Below are 13,091 nucleotides of genomic sequence, written 5' to 3' on the forward strand. Positions count from 1 at the left end.
GCGGGCTCCCTGCACAGCGGGTCACGCCGTCGGGCCGCTCGTCTTGGACCGAGGGCAACGTAGTGACGGGGAGATGGCGTAGGTGCTCCATGGGCTATGTCGCCCACAGCGGGCGGCAGGCAAGGCAGCGAGAGGGATGGTGCAGGCGAGCCCCCAGCCGTGTTGACAAGCTCGGCGATGCAGTCTAGCCAGTCCTCATAGAAGTCGTCAACGGGGCGGTAACGCAGGAGCTCATGCGGCATGAGCAGCGCAGCCTTCGTGTCCGCTGTCCTGCGGTGATCGTGAGACGACAAGCCAGCCAGAGTTAGCGACGGATGGGTGCTGTGACAAAGCTTGTTGCTCGTGCCCCGCCGGGCCGGTGGCGGCGTTGGCGGCAGGTGATGGAGAATGACAGGGAGGCCCGCCAACAGGCGCCGTCTGGGCGACGCGAGCACCGAGAGCGGCTCGTCGCTCGGCACGGGCTCGACGAGCATCAGCCATGGATGCGGTGGGCCGGTGGCTGGTCGACTGACGAAAGAGAGGCTCCGACGCACCCCTACCTGGCGCGCCAAATGTTGGATTGAGGGTTCCGCAGACCCTTGAGAGGTTTGAACACTGGGGTGCATGCGAAGAACTTCCCTTCCTAGCCTACCTGCTCAATGATTCCACGGCTTAGCTCGACGAACCCGGGAGACAAGAGACGCGGTAGTTTATCCTGGTTCGGCCCACCTTGCGTTGTAATACCCTACTCCAGCTTTGTGGTGGATTGCCTCGAGGGGGTGAGGATGAACTAGTAAAGTAGTTGAGCAGCCTTAGGAGGTGAGGTGTTCTTGAGCTCGATGAGCTGGTGATTGAGAGGGTGATCTGAATGATCCCCCCTTCTATGGTGGTGGCTAAGTCCTATTTATAGTTCCTTGGTCCTCTTCCCAAATGAAAGGAGGGAAGGGATCCCACAACGGCCAAATTTTAAGGGGGCAACTAGTACAAGCTATCCTGACAGAAGTGGTCTTCGCCTGCAAAAGGCTCTGGTGGTGACACTGTGGTAGGCTCCGCGATGACCTCCGTCCTGCCGTCCTGGCGGTCTTGGTCTTGTTGCACCGATATGGAAACCTTTGCTTGATTCCTCATGACTCCACGAGTGCGCTTGCCTCCTGGGCACCAAAGGGGAAACTGGTACACTGTGCCCGCTAGCGCCCTCCTAGCCTTGGTCATCATGGCTCACGTCATGTGAACCTCGCGAGGTGCACCTTGCCTTATTATCTCCACTCTTTGGGAGCCAGCCTAGCGAGGCTACCCCCCAGAGAGGTGTTGGTGTCGTCCGCCTAACATGGCTTGGCCCCTCGCGAGGGTCTTGAGCTGTTGTTGCTGAAGCTAGGCCATACTAGGTCGGCGACGGAGCCACGCCATGGGCCGCAGGCAGGCAAGTCTGGGTAGCCCCGTTCCCAGGATGCCGACAGTGCCGCCGTCGGACGATGCAGAGCAAGCGTTCCTTGATGCTCCAGGACATCAGGGTCAGGGCCAACCGGGCTTTGGACACCATCTGTGAGGAGAGCGTGACTCATCCGCACGAGGACGACGACGCCAGTCACCTCCGCTTCTTCACCCAAATCGTGACCCGCCTGGTGGACCGGGCCGCGTGGGCTCACCAGCTCGTCGAAGAGATAAGTCGGGGCCTTCTCGGACGTGCATTCTTGCGAGTCTTCAGTCACCTCCTCAACCGTGACCCCTATTTTGACTTCAACATCGTGATATCCCCCGTGCCCGGGGTCATCCAGGGCAATCTGGTGGACTGGTGGATGACCATGTGGATGACCTAGTTGCGGAGTTCCCTCCTAAGGAAGACGCGGCCGTGATTGCTGCCGTCAGGGTGGTGTGGATGACGGTGATGAAGATGATGTCGATGACAACACAAGCGGTGCGGATGATTGTGACGAGGACGACGCCAGTGACTGCTCATCAGGCTAAGCCTGCATTTCCCCCTTTGCCCTGACCTATATGCAAAAAACCTTCGGACACGGCCATGCGGGGCGTGAAAGCATTTTTCAAGGGGGGGGGGGGCTTATAATGTATGAAATGATGCTATGCCTTTGAGTGAAGACTTGGAACATGCCGTCGTGAGCCTGGAGGGGAAGTAATTGTTGCGACTTATCTTCGGTTTCGTAGGTCCTGAGTGGGTCCTGATGTTGCAAAAGCGCCCTCCTCCCGAGGTGATCCCTCCAAGGGCTCGCGAGGTTTTAAGCCTCCTGAGGAGCCCGCTGGCTCGCCCAAGACGGCCTCGCGAGGAGCCGGTCGCCGGATTACGGCAAGGTGTGCGCGTGGTGATCCTGTGGCAGTTGCATTCCTAACCCGGGGGGCATGGTGTCGCCTAAGCTAGCCCGAGCGTGCTCGACACGCGCATGCCATGCCCCGCCCCCACTCATGGGGCGCTCACATTTGGAAAATGTCGGATTCCGGGCTCGAAGATCCGCCTCTCCGCTCGCTGAACTCCATCGCGCCATTCGACTCTCATGGCGAGGATCGCTCCACCGACCGGACAGACGGATGTGTTCGGGGCCGCCATGGATCTCACATTCGAGGGTGTGTCGAAGATCCGCCTCTCCACTTACCGCACTCCGCCGCGCCATTCAGCTCTCATGGTGAGTGCCGCTCCACCGACCGGACCGACGGGTGTGTTTGGGGGCGCGTGGGTCTCAGACCATTTACCCCCGCCTCATGGCGGGTGCAGTGGCCGCCCAAGCTTAGGCTGGAGCTGCTGCCTCATTACGATGGCGCGGCAGACCCGGCGGGGTTTTCCAGGCATACACGGAGGCTATTCCGGTGGCCGGCAGCGACGACAAGGCCATGGTGAACTGGCCACCCATGGCCCTTACAGGCGTGCTGCGCGCCTGGCTTATGGGCTTGCCGGAGTGTTCAGTGTCCTCTTGCGAGGAGCCGTGCGGCCTCTTTATCTCGCGCTTCACGGCGCTAGCGCCTCACGCCGTCGCGGCCCTCCTCGGCGGCTCACAGGCGCCGGCCTTGGGCCGCCACGTTAAGCAGTTTTTTCGCCAAGTGGGCGCCACCCACGTTCAGGGAGGAGCGCCACTAGGATGGGCGGCGCCTATGGCCAACCTCACCTTCGACTCAAGGGACCACCCCGCAACCACGGCCGGCGCTGGTGTGCTCCCGATGCTCTGCACCCCCACCATCTACAACGTGGCTGTCACCAGGACCCTCATTGACGGCAGCGCCGGCCTCAATGTCCTCTTCGTGGAAGCGTTTGGCCTGCTTCACGTGCCCCACGGCCGACTCCGCCCCACCAAGCCTTTCTCTGGAGTCATCTAAGGCTCCACCTATCCCCTAGGGCAGATTCGCCTCCCCGTCACCTTTGGCACCCACGACAACTACCGCACCGAGCTCATCGACTTCGAGATTGCCCGCATCGGCCTGCCGTACAACGCCATCCTCAGATACCCGGCCTTGGACAAGTTTATGGTGTCAAATCACCCTAGCTACAATCTCATGAAGATGCCGGGAAGCAGCAACGTCCTCACTATGGCGGGAACACCAAGGATGCACTCTCGGCCCTCAAGCACGCCTTCAAAGATGCGGTGGCCGCGCGGCCAAGCGAGAAGGGAGCCCCGGAGGCCCCGGGGGCTGCTCTAGCAAAGAAGAAGCAATTGTTCTCTCAAGACCGGCCCGAGACTAAGCATGTGCCAACCGACAAGGACGGGGCATCGGGCTCCACCTTCACCATAGGCGCTGGCCTCCCTCCGGACCAAGAAGAGGCGCTGGTCAGTTTCCTACGCGTGAACAAGGATGTGTTTGCATGGGAGGCGGCGGATCTGGTTGTGGTTCCACGTGGAGTAATCGAGCACCACTTGATGGTGTGCCCCAACACGCGACCAATGAAGCAGAAGGCATGACGACAAGCTTCGGAGAAGCAGTCGTTCATCACTTAGGAGAACCGCGAGCTATTGGAGGCTGGTGTCATTCGGGAAGTGCGGCACCCGGACTGGCTCACGAACCCAGTCATCGTCCCCAAGAAGGGCGGGAAGGAGCGCATGTGTGTTGATTGCACGAACCTCAACAAGGCTTCCCCCAAGACCCTTTCCCGCTCCCGCGCATCGACCAGATTGTCGACTCCACCGCCGAATGCGATCTACTATGCTTCCTGGAGGCCATCTCGGGCTATCACCAAATCAAGATGGCGGTGCAAGATGTCGAGAAGACCGCCTTTCTAACCCAGTGCGGGGTATACTGCTACACTTGCATGCCGTTTGGGCTGCACAATGCGGGAGCGACCTTCCAATGACTAATGCACATCGCCCTAGGGCAGCAGCTCGAGAGGAATGTCGAGGTTTACATGGATGACATAGTGGGGAAGTATCAAGAGGCAAGAACTCTCGCCGAAGACCTGGAGGAGACCTTCGCCAGCCTGCGCGCGGTCAAATCGTGACTGAACCCAGAAAAATGTGTGTTTGGGGTTCTGTCTGGCAAATTGCTGGGCTAGCCTCGCACAGGGGGATCGAGGACAACCCGGATAAGGTTAAACCCATAGAAAGGATGATCCCACCGCAGACCCTCAACGAGATGCAGAAGCTGGCGGGCTGCGTAACCTCGCTCGGGTGCTTTATCTCCAAGCTGGGGGAGTGTGCCCTCCCATTCTTCAAGCTGCTGAAGAAGCAAGGCCCGTTCAAGTGGACTCTAGAGGCTGACATTGCCTTCCAATACCACAAGAGGTACGTCACTAGCCCACCAGTGATGGTAGTACCGCGCCCCCTTGAGACTTTGGTGCTATACTTGGCCGCCACACCTCACTCTGCCAGCGCAACGCTGGTGGCGGTTCAGGAGGAACTCCCAATCAAGGGCTCGTGGGGAAACACCTCGCGCCCAGTCGGGGCGCCGCAGCCTTAGGACGGCACTCCTGAGGCCTCCGCCGCCGCACCAGTCAACGACGCCCCTAAGGTTCCGATCAATCCTGCAGACAACGAGACTCCTGAGGGCGGGGCTCCTAAAGCCACAGCTGCCCCGACATACGACAAGGCCCCTGGGGACCCTCGGCCTCAGGAGGTGCAAGACTCCGCCAACGCCCCCGCCCTCGTTGAGACCCGGTATACTTCGTAAGCACGGTGCTACGTGATGCGCGGGCACGCTATCCCATGCCGCAAAAGCTCCTGCTTACGCTCCTCGTCTCCTCGCGAAAGTTGCGCCACTACTTCCAAGGCCACCCCATCAAGGTCGTCTCAGCTTATCCTTTGGAGAGAGTGCTCCGGAGCCCTAACACCGCAGGGAGGGTCGCCGAATGGAACATCGAGTTGCAGGCGTTCGAGCTGGAGTTCAGCACCACCATGGTCATCAAGTGGTGCGGCCCTCGCCAACTTCGTGGCAGAATGGACCAACGTTCCTGACCTGGATATGGGCGAGGACTGCTCCCTCTCGCTGGGAAGAGAGGCACCAGTTGGCTAGATCATGTACTTCGACGGTGCATTCGCACGACAGGGCGCAGGGGGCTGGAGCCGTGCTCATCTCGCCCACCCAGGACATGCTCTACTATGCCATGTAGCTCTGCTTCTAGCAGGGCCAGAAGGTCTCCAACAACATCGCGGAATACGAAGGCCTGATCGTCGGCCTCAAGGCTGTGGCGGCGTTAGGAGTGAGGCGCCCCACCATCAGGGGCGACTCCCAGCTCCTCATTAACTTCTACAACAAAGCGTACAAGCTGAAGGACGAGCACATGGGGGCATATCTCGAGGAGGTATGCAAAATTGAGAAACAATTCTTGGGCGTTGTATGGGAGCCAAATGTGAGCAATGTCGAAGTCGATGAGCTTAGTGCGTTAGTTGTCGCAGGTGCCGAAGGTGACGGGGAGGCGGATCTGCCCTAGGGGATAGGTGGAGACATCGACGACTCTAGAGAAAGGCTTGGTGGGGGAGAGCCGGCTGTGGGGCATGTGAAGTAGGCCAAACGCTTCCACGGAGAGGACATTGAGGCTGGCGCCGCTGTCAATGAGGGTCCTAGTGATGGCCACATTGCAGATGGTGGGGTGCAGAGCATCGAGAGCGCGCCAGCGCCGGCCGTCGTTGTGGGGTGGTCCCTTGAGTCGAAGGTGAGGTTGACCATAGGTGCCGCCCATCCTGGTGGCGCTCCTCGCTGAACGTGGGCGGCGCCCACTTGGCGAAAGAACTGCTTGACGTGGCGGGCCAAGGCCGGCGCCTGTGAGCCGTTGAGGAGGGCCGCGATGGCGTGAGGTGCTGGCACCATGAAGCGTGCGATAAAGAGGCCGTGCAGGTCCTCCTAGGAGGCCATTGAAGACTCTGGCAAGCCCATAAGCCAGGCACACGGCACGCCCGTAAGGGCAATGGGTAGCCAGTTCACCATGCCCTAGTCATCGCTACTGGCCACCAGAATAGCCTCTGCGTATGCCTGGAGAAACCCCGCCCGGTCCGCCGCACCGTCGTAACGAGGAGGCAGCTCCGGCCTGAACTTGGGCGGCCACTGCACCCGCCACAAGGTGGGGGTAAAAGATCTGAGACCCACGGCACCCCCGAACACACTCGTCAGTCCGGTCGGTGGAGAAGCGCTCGCCATGAGAGTCGAACGGCGCGGCGGAGTGCGGCGAGTGGAGAGGCAGATCTTTGACGCACCCCCTACCTGGCACTCCAAATGTCGGATTCCAAGATCCGTGTACCCTGGATAGATTGAACTCTGGGATGCGTGCAAACAACTCAACCTCCTTAGCCTGCCTAATCGCCAATCTCACGACCTAGGTCAATGAACAGGAAGGAAACGAGACAAAGCAGTTTACCCATGTTCGGGCCACCTTGCGGTGTAAAATCCTACTCCCTCTTTATGGTTGATTAGCCTCGAAGTGGGATGAGGATGAACTAGTATAGTGGGAGAACAACCTCACGCTGCGTGTTCTTGAGCTGGTGAGGGAGTGGATGATCTGAATGATCCATTTGTCTTCTTGTTTGGTGGTGGCTAGGCTATATTTATAGTGGCCCTAGTCCTCTTCCCCCAAAATGTAGGCGGGAAGGGGTCCCACAATGGCCAAATTCGAAGGGAGAGAACTAGTACATCTTATCCTGACGAAAGGTGGTATTCGCCTACAAAGCTTCTGGTCGTGACGGTGTGGTGGGCTCGGTGATGACCTCCGTCCTGCTGCCCTGGCAGTCTTGGTCTTGTTGCATGAGAATGGAAACATTTGGCTGATTCCTCGGGACTCTACGCCTATGCTTGCGTCCTTAGCACCAAAGAGGAAACTGTTGTACTGCGCCCGCTGGTGCCCACCGAGCCTTAGTCGTCATGGCTTGCGTCATCCGAGCCTCACGAGGTGGGAGCTTGCATAGAGATCTCCGCTCCTCAGGAGCCAGTCTGAGGAGGCCGCTCGTTCTAGAGGTCTTGTTGTCGTCCGCCTCGCGAGGCTTGGCCCCTCACGAGGGTCTTGAGTTGTCAATGATGAAGGTGGGACATACCAGGCCGTTGATGGAGCCACACCATGGGCTATAGGTAGGCAAGTCTGGGTACCCACGTTCCCACAACACAGGCAATTACACATGCTGGCACTGCGCATGTGCTCGGTCTGTCCCTGCAACACTGACAAACCTAAGAGATCGAGCTCTGCCTCGCGGCCTACCCCGCGCACGCCACCTCACCAGATCCTCAGTGCCTTCGTGTTCTTGCGGAAATATCAGTGGCAGGAGAGCAAGCGCGGTCATGTGTTATGTTCTTGTCTTCGGACTAACTCGCAGGAACCTCCTGAGCCGGACAGCAAACGGCCTCGTTGGCCAGTCCTTTTTCATGCAATTTGCTTGCACGTTAAAGGGGGGCTCCCGAGCATCGCACTTCGGGGATCCTACTGGCTCTCGAGTCCTCGCCCCTGGCCTTGACCACGACATCACGACCTGGCATACCAGCAGCGGTCGAGCCCTGCTCGAGGGCGGGGACCCGAGGACGCAGAGCACCTAGATGAGCAAGAAAAAGGGGACCAACGTGAGACCTACCTAGTGAAGGAAATATGCCCTAGAGGCAATAATAAAGTTATTATTTATTTCCTTATAATCATGATAAATGTTTATTATTCATGCTAGAATTGTATGAATACATGTGTGAATACATAGACAACCAGAGTGTCACTAGTATGCCTCTACTTGACTAGCTCGTTAATCAAAGATGGTTATGTTTCCTAACCATGAACAATGAGTTGTTATTTGATTAACGAGGTCACATCATTAGTAGAATGATCTGATTGACATGACCCATTCCATTAGCTTAGCACCCGATCGTTTAGTATGTTGCTATTGCTTTCTTCATGACTTATACATGTTCCTATGACTGAGATTATGCAACTCCCGTTTACCGGAGGAACACTTTGGGTACTACCAAACGTCACAACGTAACTGGGTGATTATAAAGGAGTACTACAGGTGTCTCCAATGGTCGATGTTGGGTTGGCGTATTTCGAGATTAGGATTTGTCACTCCGATTGTCGGAGAGGTATCTCTGGGCCCTCTCGGTAATACACATCACATAAGCCTTGCAAGCATTACAACTAATATGTTAGTTGTGAGATGATGTATTACGGAACGAGTAAAGAGACTTGCCGGTAACGAGATTGAACTAGGTATTGGATACCGACGATCGAATCTCGGGCAAGTAACATACTGATGACAAAGGGAACAACGTATGTTGTTATGCGGTCTGACCGATAAAGATCTTCGTAGAATATGTAGGAGCCAATATGGGCATCCAGGTCCCGCTATTGGTTATTGACCAGAGACGTGTCTCAGTCATGTCTACATTGTTCTCGAACCCGTAGGGTCCGCACGCTTAAGGTTACGATGACAATTATATTATGAGTTTATGCATTTTGATGTACCGAAGGTTGTTCGGAGTCCCGGATGTGATCACGGACATGACGAGGAGTCTCGAAATGGTCGAGACATAAAGATTGATATATTGGAAGTCTATGTTTGGACATCGGAAGTGTTCCGGGTGAAATCGGGATTTTACCGGGTTACCGGGAGGTTACCGGAACCCCCCAGGAGCCATATGGGCCATCATGGGCCTTAGTGGAAAGGAGAAAGGGGCAGCCCAAGGGGGCTGCGCGCCTCCCCCCTTCCCCTAGTCCTATTAGGACTAGGAGAGGTGGCCGGCCACCCCTCTCCCTCTTTCCCCCTTGGGAATCCTAGTTGGAATAGGATTGGGGGGGGAGTCCTACTCCCGATAGGAGTAGGACTCCTCCTGCGCCTCTCCCTCTTGGCCGGCACCCCTTCCCCCTTGGCTCCTTTATATACGGAGGCAGGGGCACCTCTAAACACACAAGTTGACACAAGTTGATCCTCGTGATCGATTCCTTAGCCGTGTGCGGTGCCCCCTGCCACCATATTCCTCGATAATACTGTAGCGGAGTTTAGGCGAAGCCCTGCTGCTGTAGTTCATCAAGATCGTCACCACGCCGTCGTGCTGACGAAACTCTTCCCCGACACTTTGCTGGATCGGAGTCCGGGGATCGTCATCGAGCTGAACGTGTGCTCGAACTCGGAGGTGCCGTAGTTTCGGTGCTTGATCGGTTGGATCGTGAAGACGTACGACTACTTCCTCTACGTCGTGTCATCGCTTCCGCAGTCGGTCTGTGTTGGGTACGTAGACAACACTCTCCTCTCGTTGCTATGCATCACATGATCATGTGTGCGCGTAGGAAATTTTTTGAAATTACTACGAAACCCAACAGTGGCATCCGAGCCTGGTTATTGATGTTGATGTTATATGCACGAGTAGAACACAAGTGAGTTGTGGACGATACAAGTCATACTGCCTACCAGCATGTCATATTTTGGTTCGGCGGTATTGTTGGACGAGACGACCCAGACCAACCTTACGCGTACGCTTACGCGAGACCGGTTCCCTCGACGTGCTTTGCACAGAGATGGCTTGCGGGCGACTGTCTCTCCAACTTTAGTTGAACCAAGTATGGCTACGCCCGGTCCTTGCGAAGGTTAAAACGGAGTCTATTTGACAAACTATCGTTGTGGTTTTGATGCGTAGGTGAGATTGGTTCTTACTTAAGCCCGTAGCAGCCACGTAAAACATGCAACAACAAAGTAGAGGACGTCTAACTTGTTTTTGCAGGGCATGTTGTGATGTGATATGGTCAAGGCATGATGCTGAATTTTATTGTATGAGATGATCATGTTTTGTAACCAAGTTATCGGCAACTGGCAGGAGCCATATGGTTGTCGCTTTATTGTATGCAATGCAATCGCGATGTAATGCTTAACTTTATTACTAAACGGTAGTGATAGTCGTGAAAGCATAAGATTGGCGAGACGACAACGATGCTACGATGGAGATCAAGGTGTCGTGCCGGTGACGATGGTGATCATGACGGTGCTTCGGAGATGGAGATCACAAGCACGAGATGATGATGGCCATATCATATCACTTATATTGATTGCATGTGATGTTTATCTTTTTATGCATCTTATCTTGCTTTGATTGACGGTAGCATTATAAGATGATCTCTCATTAAATTATCAAGAAGTGTTCTCCCTGAGTATGCACCGTTGCCAAAGTTCGTCGTGCCCAGACACCACGTGATGATCGGGTGTGATAAGCTCTACGTCCATCTACAACGGGTGCAAGCCAGTTTTTGCACACGCAGAATACTCAGGTTAAACTTGACGAGCCTAGCATATGCAGATATGGCCTCGGAACACGGAGACCGAAAGGTCGAGCATGAATCATATAGTAGATATGATCAACATAACGATGTTCACCATTGAAAACTACTCCATCTCACGTGATGATCGGTCATGGTTTAGTTGATTTGGATCACGTAATCACTTAGAAGATTAGAGGGATGTCTATCTAAGTGGGAGTTCTTAAGTAATATGATTAATTGAACTTAAATTTATCATGAACTTAGTACCTGATAGTATCTTGCTTATGTTGATTGTAGATAGATGGCTCGTGCTGTTGTTCCGTTGAATTTTAATGCGTTCCTTGAGATAGCAAAGTTGAAAGATGATGGTAGCAATTACACGGACTGGGTCCATAACTTGAGGATTATCCTCATTGCTGCACAGAAGAATTATGTCCTAGAAGCACCGCTGGGTGCCAGGCCTGCTGCTGGAGCAACGCCAGATGTTATGAACGTCTGGCAGAGCAAAGCTGATGACTACTCGATAGTTCAGTGTGCCATGCTTTACGGCTTAGAATCGGGACTTCAACGACGTTTTGAACGTCATGGAGCATATGAGATGTTCCAGGAGTTGAAGTTAATATTTCAAGCAAATGCCCGGATTGAGAGATATGAAGTCTCCAATAAGTTCTATAGCTGCAAGATGGAGGAGAACAGTTCTGTCAGTGAGCATATACTCAAAATGTCTGGGTATAATAATCACTTGATTCAATTGGGAGTTAATCTTCCGGATGATTGCGTCATCGACAGAATTCTCCAATCACTGCCACCAAGCTACAAGAGCTTCGTAATGAACTATAATATGCAAGGGATGAACAAGACTATTCCCGAGCTCTTCGCAATGCTGAAAGCTGCGGAGGTAGAAATCAAGAAGGAGCATCAAGTGTTGATGGTTAACAAGACCACTAGTTTCAAGAAAAAGGGCAAAGGGAAGAAAAGGGGGAACTTCAAGAAGAACGGCAAGCAAGTTGCTGCTCAAGAGAAGAAACCCAAGTCTGGACCTAAGCCTGAAACTGAGTGCTTCTACTGCAAGCAGACTGGTCACTGGAAGCGGAACTGCCCCAAGTATTTGGCGGATAAGAAGGATGGCAAGGTGAACAAAGGTATATGTGATATACATGTTATTGATGTGTACCTTACTAGAGCTCGCAGTAGCACCTGGGTATTTGATACTGGTTCTGTTGCTAATATTTGCAACTCGAAACAGGGACTACAGAATAAGCGGGCACTGGCAAAGGACGAGGTGACGATGCGCGTGGGAAACGGTTCCAAAGTCGATGTGATCGCAGTCGGCACGCTACCTCTACATCTACCTTCGGGATTAATATTAGACCTAAGTAATTGTTATTTGGTGCCAGCGTTGAGCATGAACATTATATCTGGATCTTGTTTAATGCGAGACGGTTATTCATTTAAATCAGAGAATAATGGTTGTTCTATTTATATGAGTAATATCTTTTATGGTCATGCACCCTTGAAGAGTGGTCTATTTTTTATTGAATCTCGATAGTAGTAATACACATATTCATAATGTTGAAGCCAAAAGATGCAGAGTTGATAATGAAAGTGCAACTTATTTGTGGCACTGTCGTTTAGGTCATATCGGTATAAAGCGCATGAAGAAACTCCATACCGATGGACTTTTGGAACCACTTGATTATGAATCACTTGGTACTTGCGAACCGCGCCTCTTGGGCAAGATGACTAAAACACCGTTCTCCGGTACTATGGAGAGAGCAACAGATTTGTTGGAAATCATACATACCGATGTATGTGGCCCGATGAATATTGAGGCTCGTGGCGGATATCGTTATTTTCTCACCTTCACAGATGATTTAAGCAGATATGGGTATATTTACTTAATGAAACATAAGTCTGAAACATTTGAAAAGTTCAAAGAATTTCAGAGTGAAGTTGAAAATCATCGTAACAAGAAAATAAAGTTTCTACGATCTGATCATGGAGGAGAATATTTGAGTTACGAGTTTGGTGTACATTTGAAAAACTGTGGAATAGTTTCGCAACTCACGCCACCCGGAACACCACAGCGTAATGGTGTGTCCGAACGTCGTAATCGTACTTTACTAGATATGGTGCGATCTATGATGTCTCTTACTGATTTACCGCTATCATTTTGGGGATATGCTTTAGAGACGGCCGCATTCACGTTAAATAGGGCACCATCAAAATCCGTTGAGACGACGCCTTATGAACTGTGCTTTGGCAAGAAACCAAAGTTGTCGTTTCTTAAAGTTTGGGGCTGCGATGCTTATGTGAAAAAGCTTCAACCTGATAAGCTCGAACCCAAATCGGAGAAATGTGTCTTCATAGGATACCCAAAGGAAACTGTTGGGTACACCTTCTATCACAGATCCGAAGGCAAAACATTCGTTGCTAAGAATGGATCATTTCTAGAGAAGGAGTTTCTCTC

This window comes from Triticum aestivum, chromosome 7A (assembly GCF_018294505.1).
Source record: "Triticum aestivum cultivar Chinese Spring chromosome 7A, IWGSC CS RefSeq v2.1, whole genome shotgun sequence".
Taxonomy (NCBI): Eukaryota; Viridiplantae; Streptophyta; class Magnoliopsida; order Poales; family Poaceae; genus Triticum; species Triticum aestivum.